Source organism: Calidris pugnax, unplaced genomic scaffold (genome assembly GCF_001431845.1).
Source record: "Calidris pugnax isolate Ruff unplaced genomic scaffold, ASM143184v1 scaffold50, whole genome shotgun sequence".
Classification (NCBI taxonomy): Eukaryota; Metazoa; Chordata; class Aves; order Charadriiformes; family Scolopacidae; genus Calidris; species Calidris pugnax.
The window spans coordinates 2,842,755-2,860,705 of record NW_015090780.1 but is presented as its reverse complement, the minus strand read 5'-3'; the positions used below and the strand labels follow the sequence as shown (position 1 = coordinate 2,860,705).

At 45.6% G+C, this 17,951-nt stretch overlaps 1 long non-coding RNA gene across 2 annotated transcripts in view; it reads right to left on the bottom strand.

Annotated features, from left to right (window-relative positions):
* LOC106895253 overlaps positions 1-17,951 on the bottom strand; it is a 51,088-nt gene that overhangs the window by 23,153 nt on the left and 9,984 nt on the right. The gene's annotated exons all lie outside the window — the stretch shown is intronic.

The window sequence follows — 17,951 nt, the reverse complement described above, 5'->3', positions numbered from 1 at the left end:
AAATACTGTTGATGCCACTGGGCACTAACTGGGAAGGAAGGAAGCCGAGCAGAGAGGCTTTGTCTCTTTATATATCTTCAGGAAATAATGAAGGAAACATAAGTAGAATATATCTGTAAGGCCACGCAGCTATCAGAGGGCTTGGGTACAAGAAAAATAACTCAAGCGTCACTCTTATATTGTAATGTCCTCAGAAGCTGACATCAGAGGCTCAGCCCAGGGCCCCAAATGAACTAAAAAATGTTTCCGTGCAGGAAAAAAAACCTCTCAGAATGAATTACATTGGTTTGAGATAACTAAAAAATGTTTCCGTGCAGGAAAAAAAAATCTCTCAGGATGAATTACATTGGTTTGAGATGGAGCCATCCATTCTCACAGCCCGATTTGAAGATAAAGACAAGGAAAAAGACCTGTTTCTTTGCTACCAGGAATATCTTTGCTCCCAGAAGATAATCTATTGGCAATATTGCATCTGAAAATATTTTTTAGTGAAACTGAATGCTCATGCACGCTCACTGCTCTGACTTTGGAAGGACAGAGACATTTCTCAATCATTTTCCAAATGCCCCGTGCTACCCCCACACCCTGTATTTCAGTGCCCACCAGCAAAGCTTTCCTTAGCTTCCAGGTGTAGATTTCTGTAACTGGAAAATATATGGATCATGCAAACTCTTTTTTTAATATCTCTGAGTTTGAAAATCTCGGTGGTTAAACTAAGAACTGCGTTAGAAGTAGAAAGGAAAGGTTGAAAGCTGTAAGTGAGGGGGAAAAAAAAAAGAGAGGAAAAATCAGGGTCACCTGGTTACAGTCAGACAAAAGCCACATTTCAAAAAATGTACCCTGTAATTTAGTCAAAATGGAAAGGACGGGAAAAAGGTCAATATTGTTTTAAATGAGACTAACAGCTTCCTTTATGTAATGGGTGAACTCCACTGTGTTTCCGGATGATTGGCAATTTAGCTGCTCGGGGGAAAAAAAAAAGGTTAAACTTATCAGCACACAAAAGTGCCAGCAATTTATTTCTGTCACTTTCCTACAAATTAACCTATTTTAAGGCATTCTGAACCTCATCAGCAAGCCCAGGTGTGGTGGGGAATGAGGGTCACCACCAGGTCCACGTGCACGGGGGGGATGTGACAGCAGCCCTGGGAGGCAGCAGCCACGCAAAGGAGCTCTTGAGGTGGAAGATGAGCCCGATGAGGAGAGGGCTTAGGTTTATAAAAAGGAAAATAAATACTCAATGCTTTCCTAAACGAGCAAGGTTTGGTCAGCCCAAACACTAATGTGGACCATGAGGTCTGATGCTCCTCCTGTCCTCACAGCAGAGGGGCTCCAGCCCTCGGAGCATCTTTGTGGCCTCCTCTGGACTCGCTCCAACAGGTCCAAGTCCTTCTGATGTGGGATGGAGCTGGGGAGGGGGCTGAGCTGGAGAACATGCTCAAACCCACCTCCGAGACCCCCTGAAAGGCGCAGTTCCCCAAGGGGGGAAAGGAAAAAGCCAGAGCAGAAAAGTAACAATTTTTTCCATCAGCTTAGATGAGAGACACGGGCTTCTGCGAGAGACACCAGCTTGAACGAGACCTTTAGCATTAACATTTTCAAACAACAGTTGGTCTTTCCTTTCCATGCTAATTACAGCCTTTCTGAAAGACCAGGGCAGGGCCTCCCGTCACCCCATGTGTGCCGGGGCTGGGCAAGGTTCTCTCGCACGGCACTCTGCAATTTCGACAGAAAATAGCATAATTAATTTAAACATAATAGCTACAATTTTCAAGAGGACCAATATGAAAGTGAATTGAGGCTCCTACACCATTTAAGGTCAGAAGTTTTCAGGGTCTGGATGCCGAGGAGTGTGGTAGAACCAATCTCTACCACGAGGTGCTCAGCTCTTGGAAAATCGGGTATTTTTACCCTATTCTGCCCCTGGAAGGGAACTTTAATGGGTTTGACCTAAATCACTTGGTCTTCCAGCTGATAATTCTTTTAATGAAAGCAGAGGTTTTCCCTTTAAAATCCACCTCGTAGATAGCAACATCTTTCAGTATCTGGATATTTTGTAGTGTCGATTTTAAACACAAGGATGCTTGACTGGCTGCTCTGTAACTAACAAAGGATCTACCAGTGAGTTAATCAGCAAAAGATGCTTGACACCGTGATATTTTGATCTTTGGGATTTCCTTGAACAGTTATGGCCCCTTTTTTCCTTATCTTACCATGTAAAACACCTCCATCAGGGGGTGTCCTTCATACCCACATTACTCTACAAGTAAATACTGCCCGATAGCAAAGCACTGACCTCAGATTAACAGCAAAGACCCCGGTAAAATTTACAAGAGTGTGATTTCAACTCAGACCATTACAATATTTCCACTACTTCTGCTCAATCCTTAATGCTTGTTTTCTTGAATACCTGAAATACCTTCTTTTCACCTGCTATAGACACCGTGACCTCTGCCATCCCCTGTTGTGATAGATACAACACTTGCTCTCATGATTACTCCCTTAGATGATCAAGAAAAAACTGAAAATACAAGCTTTTTGCAAGTGGTGGGGAGAGCCTCCAACATTTATCTTTTAGATTAAATTAATACAGCTTAATTATCTTTTAATAAAAATGGCAGTCACAATAAGAGTAAAATACGGCGTAAGCAGCATCAGGAGGAATGGGCTGTAGATTTCCAACAAAGTTTTCAGGGGCAGGTAAAGTGCCTGGTGTAGGTAGGTAGAAAAGACCAGCTTAGGAAGAAAATTAGGAAGGCTGAATTTTTCACTTAGTCTTTTTTTCCCCTCTGGTAAGAGACAGTCAGGCGGCAGCTCATGTTAGCAAAACATCAACTTCCAGAGGCCTCTAATAACGGCCTTCAGTGATCCTAGAAATGCTAAGAGGGCCAATTTTGCAGTCTAGGGTATTTGAATCAGTAGCTTTTCATATTGCGGTTGAGGCATAAATAGCCATTGTATCTGCTGAAATTATTTTGATCAACTTATGTATTCACCAAGCGGTGTCACTACCACCGTTCTCGCCATCGCAGTGCTGGAGGAGCTAAGATTCGAGGAACTTGACAGGATAATTAAGTATGAAAGCAGACTGGATTTAGCAGGACCCCAGTGAGTCAACAATCCTGATTGTTTCATCATCTCGGCTTTGTGCTGTTCATATCTTATCAGATTAGATAACAATCTGGTATAGCTATGAGTTGAATTACCATGTTGAACTGCACAGTTAGACCACATGAAAAACATCAATACACATTTAAATAATCCCATTTTCAGACTCAGATAAGAAATGGCCAACCTCTACAAATCAAAGGCATATCCTCGGGCTAAAATAAAGAGTGGTCTGATTACCTATTCAGTTATATCAAAGTGCAATAATCAAATGCTATTGCCAATATAACGCAAGGGCTCTTATGGCAGAGCAGTGACACGACTGCCTCGCGACAGCGAATTTCAGAGCTAAAATTCGCGGGTGGAGATTTTCAAAAGTGAGGAAAGGATTTAGCCAGGTATCTCCCACAGAAATGAATGCTTTCAGTGCCTCAGAGGCTCCTCCTCCTTCACATTCCTCCTTGCACATGGCTCTTGTTCTCAGCCTCTGGTGCAGAAGCTTGGAGGATCTCCAGGCAGCAAGTACCCCCCTTTTTCTGACCTCTCCGTCCCCCTCCCTGGACACAGTCTCTGTTAGCAGCCCACAGACACAGGACCTCTTGTTCTTCCTGCCCTGTCTTTCCCAAATGACCTATGCTCTCCCAGAAGTCCCATTTTCCACTGGAGACTCCCCACTGCCACCCGCAGATGCAGGTGGTCAGATGTGGTCTCCTTGGAGATGCCCAGGACACGGTACGTGTAGGAGCTTTTCCTGCAGCATCTCTGGGGAAGGGGTGGCAGGTGACAGGCTTGAAAGACCTGGCCAACCTGTGAGGACACACAGATGCTCTCACACCCTGTGCAGTGTGCGAGGAGCCATGGAGACCTCCCCTTGGAGACAAACTGCTCTTCCCTTTTCTTCCCTTCTTGTCTATAACAATATGAGAACTGATCAGAGTTTCTACTTGCACGAAGGTAAATTTTCCCCAGTTGTCCTGTCTTTAAAAGGTTTTTATTAAAAAGGTCGCTCTCTCTTTTTTTTTCCTTATTCTCTCCATCAAAAACTTGAAACACAAAGCTCCATCACTTTGATTTCGTGATCTCATATTTCCTATTCTCAGTAATGCTGGGGCAGACGTAATGTCTCCTCTTTAAAAGGGGATGAAGGACTTGAAGGGCCATGCTGTTCCATCAGATTCACACGGCTGGGAAGTGTATTAATGGAAATGAAATTATTTCTGATTTGTCCTGGGTTGAGAAGAGAATTAAGCCTGGAGAATTTAAGTTTGAGATGAATGTGTGGCCCTCTTAATTACAGTCACAGTTTCTACCACCCCGCCAGATCCTGACACTGCCTGAAAGCTGGGCAAAACTCTGCATTAAGAACCCCGTTGTTGAGAATTAATATCGAACTAAATAAAAATTAAACGGGAATCAATTTTCTTTAAGTACTACCAGTCGTTCCCCTTCCTTCCTTCTCTTTTCCCCGCCCCTGGCACGTTATCCTCTGATCTTTTATGCAGCTATTTGCAAACTAACCATTAGTTGTCAGTCTCCAGCCACGCACAGCTGAGCTGGCAGCCGGAGCATCCCACGGCTGCTCTGGAAGTCACCAGGCTCCTGTGCAGCCACCAGGGCACCCACAGGAGCATGGAGAGCCCATGTATGACCCATGGGCATTGATCAAGGATAGAACCCATTACCATCCCAAACCTGAGCCCCTCTTTTATCCCACCCCACTTCCAGCCCAAACACAGCCAGCTGATGCACACCACGGCCCAGAGGATGAGCTGATTTCCAGCCACGGCACCAAAATCTGCCTCCCCATTGCCAGGGTGGAGGGAACAGCACGTGCTGAAGCAGCGTCACGCCAGGGGAGGCTTTTGTGCTTTAGTTTTCACCAGTGGAAAGCAGAAAGAGTTGGGGGAGGAGAGGGGCACGAGCCATTTTTTCTCACATTTGGCCAATTATTTTTAAAGTTTCCTTTGCTGAAAATGCTTCTCCATCACGACATTCTGAGAGCAAACAGTGAAGGAGCACATATTTCCCATAAACATGTACATTTCAGTGAAACAGCCCATTGCCTTTTACGCATTTTTCTAAACTGGAGAACTCTCAGCTGGGTTTGCTCAGAAGCTCTTGGGCTGCAGATTAGGTCCTGCAACAAAGAATATCTACAAGATTCCAGAGTAAATGGAATCTGGCTTGGGAATGTGCATCACCCTCATGATGAAATGACCAGTCAGCAAGAGGCAAGCCAGGATGGTAATAAATATGGGCTGTGGAATCTCTGAGCACCTTGTCTTGAACAAGGACTAGGACAAGAGGAAATGGCCTCAAGTTACGCCAGGGGAGGTTCAGGTTGGATATTAGGAAAAATTTTTAGACTGAAAGGTTTATTAGGCACTGGAATGGGCTGCCCAGGGAAGGGGTTGAGGCACCATCCCTGGAGGTTTTCAAAAGACGGGTTGACATAGTGCGTAGTGACATAGTTTAGTGATGCGGGGGTTTTTTTTTGTTATGGTTTTCTTTTGTTGTTTTTTTTATTATCAGAGTTAGGTTGATGGTTGGACTAGATGACCTCAAATTTCCCTTCCAACCTAGACCATTCTATGATTGAAAAAGAGCTTGCTGTAGACTAATAGGAAAGGAAAGTGGCAGAGTGAAAATATCTTTGGTGTGCTGATGCTGGAAGATGTGTGAATAAACCATAGCTTGATCTATTAAGCTGTTCTCTGCTCATGGCTTATATACCCTTCAGGACATGGTTCATCTGACCAGGAATGGTCAGAGAACAATTTCCCTCAAGGGGCACAGTGTAAGCTTTGAGAATAATTGATTTTTTGACTGGTGGCCAAATTGTAGGGATGTGTGTGCCTGTACTTCACTTGGGGTCAAACGGAGCACGTTGTGCACTCTAAAACCAACCGTCTGATTCCTAAACCTTCCTTTAAAGAAAATTTAGCCAGAGATGAAAAGAAAACATGAGTTTGAAATTTTGCAAGTACAGAATTTAGGACATTTCTGAAAAACAATGCTATTTCAATGTTTTCACCTTTGCCAGCTAAAATGATTTATGAGTTCAAGCCATACTTAGTGACCAGTTTTAACTAATGCTGAATCCCATTTTAGTGACCAAACCATCCATCCAGCACACTCTCTCCCCGGGACCCCTCCGGACTGAGGGCAGAGAGACAGTTCCAAAACATGGGGCGAGATACCGAGGAGATAATTATGGATGGGAAAAAGAGATATACTTTTCCATTTAAAAATGTATTGATATGTACATTGATGAGCTAAACTGACAAGCTGTGCTTGAGAAAGAAGTAATTGCATCTTTAATAATATTAAACCTGACACCTGCCTTGGCCGATAACACACAGTCCTGACACTACTTAGTTAACAATTAGGACACATGAAAAGGATGAAGGGGAAAACAGTATTAAACTGCATCTGCATTTTAAAGAACATAAAAATAAAAAGAAAGACTGTTAATTGTCTAACACTTTGTTAATTCAATCAGGCACGCAATTTAAAAATAGCTTTGCTTTTTCACTGAAAGAGGAATTAATTACGATTTCTTCCTGAATCCTATATAGGAGAAAAAATATTTAGGACAGCCACGGTACGCATAGAAAGGCTGTTTATTAATAAAAGCAGAAACCCCCAATGCTAATTGGTATCATAAGCACAATTAGAAGAGAAGCTGTCCTCCATTTGAGAAAGAACAGAGCGCTCCATAGCTGAAGGATATTACTGCAAAACGATAAACTGTTCAAAGGTATGAGTAAAAAGGAGGGTCTTTTCTTCAACGGTAAAATGCCATGTTATCTTGTTTAAATGGCATAACTTTGCAAAAGACACCATAACATTTCAACCTTTTAAAATGTCAGTATTAAAAAATACATATCACAAATAGCTTCTTTATACACTTCCCTTTTTTCCTCCCTTTCCTTCTTTTTTTTTTTGTACTTTTTTTTTTTTTTTTTTTTTTTTTCCTGAAGGGCTTATGTAGAACTTCCGACTTCAAAGGAAAAAGGAAAAGAAACAGCAGAGATGGTTCAAGGTGATTTTGACTCTGGCGAAAGATAAATAGATTTAGAAGCAAATTTGGCTTTGCAGGGTTTCTTTCCCTCCGTGTATGTGTTTATCCGTGTTTTAAATAAAACCCACATCCATCCTGCCAGCTGGGTATATATTGTCTCTAGCACCAAGGCTCTGAAATGGGAGGTCCTTGCTCTGCTGAGCTCCTTCCCATCCTGATTACACCGGGAGCCTGACACGGGGTGTGATGCAGATCTGCACGGAGGTGCCAGCAGGTTGGGGTTATTTATTTATTTCTTGGAAGGGCACCTTAATCATCACCACCATGCTGCTAACTCCCCCCCCTTTTTTTTTTTTTTATCTTTGCAGTCACACTTAGGTTTCTTCAGGGAAATAAATCTGTGGCTCAGTGTAACAAGAAAGAATTATTTTTTCTCAGTTTGCTGCCGGACCACAGTGAGGCTTTTTATGATCACCTGTTTCTAGCAACAAGAGTGACAAAAAACAAAGGGGGAAAGAAAAGAGGTAGTAAAAATCCCCCATTGTAAGTGTCAGAAGCTGGATGGATGGTGGAGCCTCCCTGTTGTCTCAATGGGTAGATGAGTGTGTAGAGGTTGTAGGGATTAGTCAGAAACAGGGTGAGTCCATGGCTGGCTGCAGGGTTTGCTGTTCTCTATTTCCAGATTTGATCCAGCTAATTAGTGAGCAAAAGCTCAAATGGATCCCTTAAAACAAATTTTGTTGGTGGAAACTCTTCTGTTCCTCCGGGAGCAGTTGATTTCAATGCTTTGGCTGTGGGCATCTTGCTGGAACAGGATGAAGAAGTCAAAGGGAGGTGGGGACTGGCCCCCCTGACTTTAATTTCTGAAGGTTGCTGTGCACGACTTGGGTAAAGTGGGGACCTCTGAGCTGCCATTCCTGGTTGTGCACTGGGCTGGAGGGATGAACTCTGATCTCAGCCCTGCACATTGAGCAGCACTGTATGAGGCGTTCTCTTATAGACAACAACCATGACAAAGCTAAGAACCCCAAACCAAGAGTTTTGGTACAGCTACATCTGGAATATTCTGCAAATAATCCATTAACACATGTATCTAAATGTATGTGCTTGCATACATACCTATAGACACAGCTATACACACTGTACACACACACACTCACACATTATATGTATATACACATACAGAGTTCCCTAATTCAAAAAACCCACACTACCGTTACACTGAGAACACAAATAACTATAACTTAGCTTGATCTTTGGGGGTTTTTTTGCAGTATGCCATTGCATCTCTCACAAATAATCAATGACATTGAATAGGTGCAACATAAGCATATGCATTTATCTATACATATATAGCACGTTGTATCTATACATACAAATGGATTGTTTACAAAGTATTTCTCCAAATACAGTGACAGTTCATCATATTGAAGGTGCAGTAGTTTGGTTAAAATGACACTGTTGAGCCCCTAGGGTCTTTTTTAATAAATATATTTTTGGCTTCTGCCTTCTGGAAATCTGCACCAGGCTTTGAAACTCCTGAAAAATTGATTTGCTTTTTTATTGCTGCTTAGCCCACACTACAGGCTGGACATATTTTCTTCTTTTAATTGAATCTGCCCGTTACACTGCACAAGTGCCAGGACATCAGTTTAATATCTAGATTTTTTTGTGAGCTTTCAAACGCACACACCCCCCCCCCCTTATTTAATATGGCTGGATGTTTCTATTTTGCTCCTCAGAGTTTTGATTTGTATATTAGCATTACAGTAGCTGTCCAAGTTGTGTGATATTCCTTGGGAGAAAAAGATATAACACACTAGAGGAGTTTTTCTTTCCCTTTTTTTTTTTTTTTTTTGCTGCTGCTTTCCTGCTGTAGCTTATCTTCTTAACAAAGACAGGGCTACAGTGGGTTTCACAATCTGAGTAAAAGCACTTTAGCCGAGAGACGCACCGATGGGTAGGAACTGAGGGAAGATAAACATCCCCACATCAAGAGGCACGAAAGTGGTACGGCAAGGAGGGATGTGCGGGGGGTCTCCAGAGCAGCCGGGGAGTCTCCAGCACCAAAGGGGGAATTCTGCTCTTCCCCACTGCCATCGTCCTCTTGGGGACAAGTGCTCACCTTGCCAAAGTTAAAATCATGCTCAGGAAAAAAAGAAAAAGCCAAAACATTAACCTGAAAACACCCCAGAGGGCCCAAAGTGCCTGATCCCAGTTAAAGAACAAGGCTGGGATTGGTGGGATGGGTTGTTTGCAAACAAGCCCGGAGGGTTGGGAAGCAGCAGCTCGTGCCAAACCGTGGGCAAACAGGGGCTGGGAGAGTGAGAGATTTTGTGGTGCACAAGCAGGTTTCAGCTGGGCTTGAGGCAGGGGTTGCACCCCTCGTGCCTTCAGATCCCCAGGAAAGATGGAGATGGAGCGGGGCAGCACTGGGCGGCCGTATGTGTTCTAGGTCAGCTGTAAAAAATTTACGAACATAAATGAATTAAACCTCTTGATTAACTTCTCGGAGAAGGAAGGAATAAGCGGCGCGAGGCAAATGGAGCTTAAGTTAGTGTCTACTGTAATTTCCCTTTGTGTAATTGATGTAGTTACTTCCTTGAAAATCCCTTATGCAACAGGCAAGCTGGGAGGGTGCAAAGCAAGGTCTACATTGCTCATAGTCTGACTGAATCCAGGAAATTACCAGGGGAAAAAGACCACTGTGCACAGAGTTAGACCAGCACAAGCTTCTCTGGTGCTCAACGAGCCTCTAGACGAGTGCTCCTATTCCTAATTCTGGAGCACTGTCCACATCTCCTCAATCCCATCCTTTATTTTACTCACTGAATCATTATATCGAGGTTTCATCCATCATCTGCTGAGCAGGAGCAGGGCAATCCCTCAGAGAAGCCCCTTTACAGGCTCTGAGATTGCCATCTGGGTTTAGGACAAACAACCCAATATAAAGAAACTTTGTTTAAAATATTTTGGTTGTGTTTTTCTCTCATGCAAGCCGGATAAATAAGTAGATTGTACTGTGGCAAAAAGAGATACGCATCGATACAGCCAAGTCCATGTGTAATTAAGGTAGTGCAGTCAATTGGTATTAAGGAGTTTCCACTTGTGTATTACTTTGATGGAAACCCTTTTCCCTGCTGGATCAGATAAAATCTCAGCTTCAGCTGACTGTCTGCTTCCAAACCCTGAACAAAGCGGGGCCTCCACAGTCCCAGAGAGGAAAAAAATCACACATTAAATGAATCTCAGAAATAAAAACAAATGCCAGAGTTATTCCAACGGGGTTGTATCATGGCCTCCACAGTCCCAGAGAGGAAAAAAATCACACATTAAATGAATCTCAGAAATAAAAACAAATGCCAGAGTTATTCCAACAGGGTTGTATCATGTGCCAGTGATATTCCTAGGCAAGGAGGGGCAGCCCTGGAGCAAGTACTATTCATTATTATTGATGGATATTCTCAGGAGAAACAGAGGATGTTGCTTAATGGCTTGATCTAATATGCCATCAGAGAAAAGGGAAAAAAAATAGAGTGAAAGATATCCTCAAACGCAAACGCTAAGGAATCTTCTGAGCTGTGGCTGGTCCTTTAATTACCCACGCTGCGAGGGAGGAACACACAAAGAAGAAGATGGCTTCAGTGAAAGTCCCTTTGAGATGAAGTCCTTTCACTACAGCACTCTTCTTGTTAAGGCTGCAATACTGTTACCTGGAGGTTAGCTTTTTTATTAGGACTTAGAGTCACAGCAACGTTTAAGGTGCGCTTGTGCATCTAATTTGCTGAGGAATTGGCATAACTACCTCTGCCAGCTGGGGAGGGGCAGGTAGGACCCGATATATTTGTGCAAAGAACTATTAGGTTTGTAGAGACAATCAGAAAAAAAGATGGGAAAAAGGAAGGGTCAGAAGAAGATCTGGCTCTGGCACGGAGTAGATACTGTGCAGACAGAACCAGGGATGATCAGAGAAGCTTTGGGGAAAGCAACGCCTGTGGCCAATGGACCCACAGATGTGGACGTGCTGCTCCTTTGCAAAATTAGAGATTTTTTTCCACCAAGTTGTATGCTCTCTCTAGGGAGAGCAAAGCCAGATGATGTGACACCCTGCTGGCTGGTCAGGCAGGTTCAGAGGTGCCTGGTGGTACCTGCTCATCTGCTGTCCACTGTCCAAAATCATTCAAACAGTGCATCCAGTTGCACAGAAACCCTGAGTTATCCACAACCCAAGACACCGCTCTGTAGGATGTTACCTCAAGGCATCTCTGATGGCTGTGAGGACTCGTAAGCTCTGGGCACCAGGAATTCCCCCATCACAACCTCCCGCATCCCTTTGCCCTGAGTGGGGAACCCAGAAGGTGCCCTGGGTCTTGCTGGGGAACAGTGGGACATCATGGTGGGCGTTGGGGATGCTCTGCCACCTGTATGCAGGGCTCCCAAGCCCCGCATACCCATGAAAGCCCTCCCCAGCTGCCTGTGAGGGCGGAGAACCACAGCAGCCAGCTGGCAGGCGAGGAGAGCGGCAAGCGAAGCAGGCAGAGGAACCATTAGGAAAATATCTCTGGCACCAAGCCTGGCAAGCGCGTGGTGCCAGCGTGCAGGGAGGCTGCGGGGAGGAGGGGCAGCAGGATGCTGCTGGGACTGGTCCCGAGGTCCAGATGACAGCAGGGTCCCCCATCCCCATCCTTGATTTAGCTACAAGCTCCACTCATTCCCATGGAGGTTGATGTCCAGGCTCCTTGGGCTTTAGGGAGGTTCACAGAATCACAGAATCACAGAATCTTCTAGGTTGGAAGGGACCTTAAAGATCATCTTGTCCAACCATCAACCTAACTGACAAAAATAGACACCTGCACAACAAACAAGGAGCATCATCACTAAACCATATCTCCCAGCACTACATCAACCCGGCTTTTGAACACCTCCAGGGATGGGGCCTCAACCACCTCCCTGGGCAGCCCATTCCAATGCCTGATAACCCTTTCTGTGAAAACATTTTTCCTAATATCCAGCCTGAACCTCCCCTGGCGCAACTTGAGGCCATTTCCTCTTGTCCTGTCGCCTGTGACTTGAGAGAAGAGACCGCCCCCCACCTCTCTACCCCCTCCTTTCAGGGAGTTGTAGAGAGCAATAAGGTCTCCCCTCAGCCTCCTCTTCTCCAGGCTGAATAACCCCAGTTCCCTCAGCCTCTCCTCATAAGACTTATTCTCCAGACCCCTCACCATCTTTGTTGCCCTTCTCTGGACCCGCTCAAGCCCCTCTATGTCTTTTTTATGGTAGGGGGCCCAAAACTGGACACAGTACTCGAGGTTCCTACAGCAAGGAACCGGTGCGAGAAGAGACACGAGCTCGGGGATTTGAGGTAGGTGCAGGAGTGGAGCTTGCAGGGCACTGGCCAAGGGATGGGAACAGGCAAGAAGCCACCTCCCCGCACTGAGAAATGTAGGGAGATGCTGGATCAGCAACACCGGGTGTTAAAAGTTAATGGTCTACAGGGTGACAGCACCCAAACGACCCAGGCAGTCCTGAGTAACATGCTCTAGCTCTAGGCAATCTTGCTTCAGCAGGGGAGTTGGACTAGATGATCTCTATGGTCCCTTCCAACTCTAAAATTCAGTGAAATTCAGTGAAATCTCCTGGCCTGGCTCTGCTCACACCACCCCGGGCAGCCCCTTGCTCTCTGTCAGCAGCAGGGAAAAATCAGTGCCTGGTTCTCTCCTCGCTCGCTCGCAGCTCATCTCCCCCCACTGGTTTTGTTAAATGCAGCACATTTCCAAAGAAGCAGATTTTAATTTCAATAAACTCTGTAAGAAATAGATCAGCGCTAAGGAGGGGAGCAGCCACAGGAAGTGAGTTTAACTGCTCGGCTGCAGAATATTAATAGGATAGAATGTTATTAGAATAATTTTTCACCGTTTATTAGAATAATTTTTCATCATGAATAATAAATTAATAGAATAATTTAGTACCACTAGCCCTCTGTTTGAAAGGGTATTTTATTTAAAAGTTGCTTGAAAAGTGGCATTTGGGGAGGTGGGATGGGGAGCAGGACCAGGATGGAGGGGGTGCCCGGGCTGGGGACACCCAACCAGGTGAGTCCTTGCCTGCTGCTGGCTTCATGAGGAGCTTGTGTGGGGCAGGAGATGCCTGGACCAGAGGACTCAGACCCTGGATGCTGCAGCTCAGGCCTCCTCCTGCCCAGCTGTGCACCACCACGCATCCTCCAATTCCACATCCCACTGGAAAACCCATCTTTCCTTCCAGCAGCCTGGGAAATGGCCACAACCACTCCCAGGTACCTTCACGTGGCTTTAACCCCTTCCTTCCCTACCTTGCAGTGAGACATTGATGCCCGTCATAGTAGTTCTGTGCAAGCCAAGAGGTCTCTCTCCCTCTATTTTATTTTTTTTATTTGCATCTGTGTGGAAGATAATCATTCCTCAGAAGGCTATTCACACCACAAAAGCACAATGACATTATTCTCTCCCTCCCTCTCTCTTTCTACTGTTTTACTCTACAACTGACAATTAATGTTAGAAAGAACATGAAATGGAGGAGAAATTACAGCAATTTATCAACTGAAATTATAGGTGTAGACACATGTCAGCAGTGGAAACAGTTTCTATCAAAATTAAAGTATTTAGAGATTTTCCTCAAATTTCAAATTATGCAAATCCCATTTTTGTGATACGCTGGTACTGTAGCTTTAATTGCAGGATTACCAGCAAGCTGCAAACTGCACTTGTAACCAGGACTCAGCTCTTCCGAGAGCGGCTCCCTGCTCTAGCACATCTTATTAATTCAACAAAGTTCCCGTCTCTTTAACAAATTAAATATGTTTTGCAGAACAGGCAGCGGTTTTCTTGGTTTCAATCTGTCACGAAGGACCCTGCTGTTTGCAGAGGTTACTCGACAGCTGGATGAACAGACAGGTTTGAGTCCAAACACGGATTCAAATGCATATTTATACATAAAACATATTTATACAACAACATCGTGGGAACAGCTTGTGCTGCCGAAGTTTCTACAAGTCCCTTTACGGTGAGGACACTGCAACCGAAGACGGGGGAGGAATGTGGATTTCAACTTCTTTCTCCAGGTTTTTCTGGATGAGTTAGAAGCTGCTCTGTGACCCCGGGAGATGAAGGATGCTCCCGCGAGGATGGAGCTTGCTTTCCCCCCAGAAATAACCCGCGTGGCTGGAAAGCCCCGTGCCAGAAAGCCTGCCACAGTGTGCTCCTGGAAAGCTGTTTGATCTCTGCCAGCCTAATTAGAAGGCACAATATTCAGGATGTTATTTCTCTTCCCTTGCCCCATTTTATGTTCCTCTGATGTTGCAGACGGAGCCAGGGATGAAGCACAGGAGCGGGCAGTAGCTAGAAAAGGCTTCTGCCTGGCAGAGAGTGCCAGGAGAGTGCCGGCCGAGGAGGGGAGGTTGGGTGTGCCACACCAGAGCCCTGGGCATCCCTTGGGTGCACAGCCCATGGGGATGCTGTGGTTCCACTCACACCCTCGGCGGAGCCAGGGAGAAGCAGAGCAGATGGGAGGAGAGGAGACCATGTTTCCTCTCCAGAGGAGAAGCAAAGAAAACTCTCTGGGTAGATGTTCTGTAACCCCAGGCATTGCAGGAGAAGGAAAGAAAACATCGTTTTCTCAGCTTGGAAGAAGAGTGGGGTTACACTCTGCTGCATCCACAGAATTACATGGGGTTGGAAGGGACCTCTAGAGATCATCCAGTCCAACCCCCTGCCACAGCAGGGTCACCCAGAGCAGGTTGCACAGGAACATGTCCAGGTGGGTTTTGAATGTCTCCAGAGAAGGAGACTCCACCACCTCCCTGGGCAGCCTCTTCCAGGGCTCTGCCACCCTCAAAGTAAAGAAGTTCCTCCTCATGTTTAGGTGGAACTTCTTACATTCAAGTTCGTTCCCATTTCCTCTTGTCCTGTCACTGGGCACCACTGAAAAAAGACTGGCCCCATCCTCCTGACACCCTCCCTTTAAGTATTTATAAGCATTGATCAGATTCTCCCTCAGTCTTCTCAAGAATAAAAAGACCTAAGTCCCTTAGCCTCTCCTTGTAAGAGAGATGCTCCAGATCCCTAATCATCTTTGCAGCCCTATCTGTCAAGTTGTGGGATGGCTCTGGGGCATGGACACCCAGGATACCTGTGCATCACAATATTTAACCTCAGTGGTCCCTTATCTGTAACCAAGGGCAGTGCTCTAGCACCAAGCTGTGCTTTTCAGCTGGTTTGCAATGATGCTGTTCAGTGGAAGATCATCTCCAACGCTGTTCAATACCTCAACGTTAAGAGTCACCGTTCTACAGGCAATGGGGCTGAAAACCCTTTCTCAGGCTCAGGTGGAGAGCTCTAAGCCTGCTGCAGGAGATGGCATGAACTGGCAGAACTGGTGACAGGACTGTGAGACCCATGTACAAAGACATGGACTTCACTCTCAAAAGCAAACGGCACCAAGTTGGGCTGGACTTTTCATGCCCTTGGATGAGTGACACCCACCCACCCCGAAGAACGCTGGAGACAAGCTAGTTCTGCCAACTACGAACTAAATCAACACCAAAGTGAAGTGAAAGGTGACACAAGCACAAAGACATGGACTTCACTCTCAAAAGCAAACGGCACCAAGTTGGGCTGGACTTTTCATGCCCTTGGATGAGTGACACCCACCCACCCCGAAGAACGCTGGAGACAAGCTAACATTGAATTCCCCTTTCTTGAGTGTTCTGCCAACGACAAACTACATCGACACCGAAGTGAAAGGTGGCACAAGCATAAAGACATGGACTTCACTCTCAAAAGCAAACAGAACCAAGTTGGGCTGGATTTTTCGTGCCCTTGGGTGGCACAAGCATCTGAGGAGCATCAAGTATTTCATTCACAGCCCAGTTCTGCCCACATCCCCCAGGTGCCGTGGTGGTTGGGGTGTTGGTGCTGTGCCCAGCCGTGCCGGTGCCATCTCACCCATGGGGGCCAGCAGCACCCAGCTCTGCAGTGGGGTCTGCATCGTGGACAGGGAGCTGAACACCTACAGCTTCTGAAAACTCCCCCTTCCCTGGCTCATCTACCACATCTCGGAGCTATCACACCATCACATCCACGCTACGGCCAGTGGGTCTCCCTAACCAATGGGTTTCTTTTACTATCTGTTAATATGGCCAGCCCAAGACCCAACCAGATGCCTGGGATCTATTTGCATATGCCAAGCAGCGCGAGGCTTCTGACAGTCCCTGTATCCAGCTTCAATAACCATGATCTGCTCCATCTGCTGACGCCCCAGCATAACAACAGTGGGGAGCTGTACTGCCAGAGGCACTCTGCTCTAACAGCTGAATGGCTGAACAGCTGGTACATCAGCGAAGGACACTTTTCAGAGAAGAGCAGGGTTGTTGGCCTCGCTTCTCGTCGCACACACACCGTGGAGAGGAGGCAGAGGAGCCACGTACTCACTTCAATATGAGGGGCAACCTCATGGAGAGTCTTCGTGTCCTCTGCACCCCAGTAGCCACGAGCTGGAGAAGCTGGTGAATTGGTTGATGTAAAAGGAACAGTCTGATGGGAAAAATAAGTTACCTACAGGCCACCGTGCATTCAAATGGGCTAGAATAAAACCTTTTAGGGATGCAGTAGTGATGCTCCCTATGTGCCAGCAATCTTCACCGCTGCTGATGAAAACAGGGATGGTGTCTGGTGTCAGGAACAGGGAGAGAATCCAGAAACAGCCTTGTCCCTTGGTGCAGAGGTGATGAACACCACTTGGCTGGGATCCCAGCAGGTTGCAGGACCAGGCTATCTGGATACACATTTTTCCATGCAGGGAGGAATGGAGATTGCTGATCAGCTGCTGATCAGCTGCCCAAGAATGGCAGCAGGGGCTGCTGGACAGGATGTGTCGAGCAGGGTGATGGGGGATGCTCAGCACAGAGCTCCCAGCTTGGCTTTGATTGTTGGTGTTTCCCCGTTTTTTTTTTTGGAAAGAGGGAGAGAGAAGACAGATCTGGGAATAGTGAGTTGTGTGTGTTCAGGAAAAAAGACTCTGGTTTTCCAGTAGCTTGAGGTGGGAGCCTGAGGGAAGGTTATAGATGGGTTTCACCTGAAATTGGAAAGGAAAAGAAAAAGGAAAAGGGGACAGGATAAGAAAGGAAAAGAACAGGAAGGAAAGGAAAAAGAAAGAAAAGAACAATCATTGGGAGAGGGGGGAAAACCAGAATTGATTCAAGCATTTTTTTTTTTCCAAAATAATTCAGTGATTCTCATTCAGCTGGTGCTTTTCTTAAAGACCAAAGAGCCTATATGATAAGCATATTTTACAAATTAGGTAGCGATTTATCCCGCTTTTGTTTTAATGATTGAAATGAATGATGTCGTGCCGCTTGCTGCTGCTGCTGCATTCAGCGCCTGCTGTTCTTGGGAGCTGAAGACACCGAGAAATTTGCATACTTAATGCCGGGAACTGGCACAGACTAAATAGCTTCTTTTCTTTCCTCTGTGTTTGTAGATTTACTGTAGTGCTGGGTTTAATCAAAGGCTTTTTAAAGCCGTCCGTGTGCCGTTTCACAATGCTGAACTTGCATGTGACAAAGGCAGCTATTTATTACTTATCAGCTTTATGGCAAGTACCACAGGCTACTCTAATTAAAGGTATAGGGGCTGCATACCCCTGCAGAAAAAGGCACTGCCCGGTTAACATTTCTAATCCCTAATCAAGCCATGGCAGGGATTAATATTTTTGTTGTTGTTTAATTTCTGTTTAAATATTCAGCAATAAGGTTAGGGGCAGGGAGGGAGCTGAGCCAAGAAGG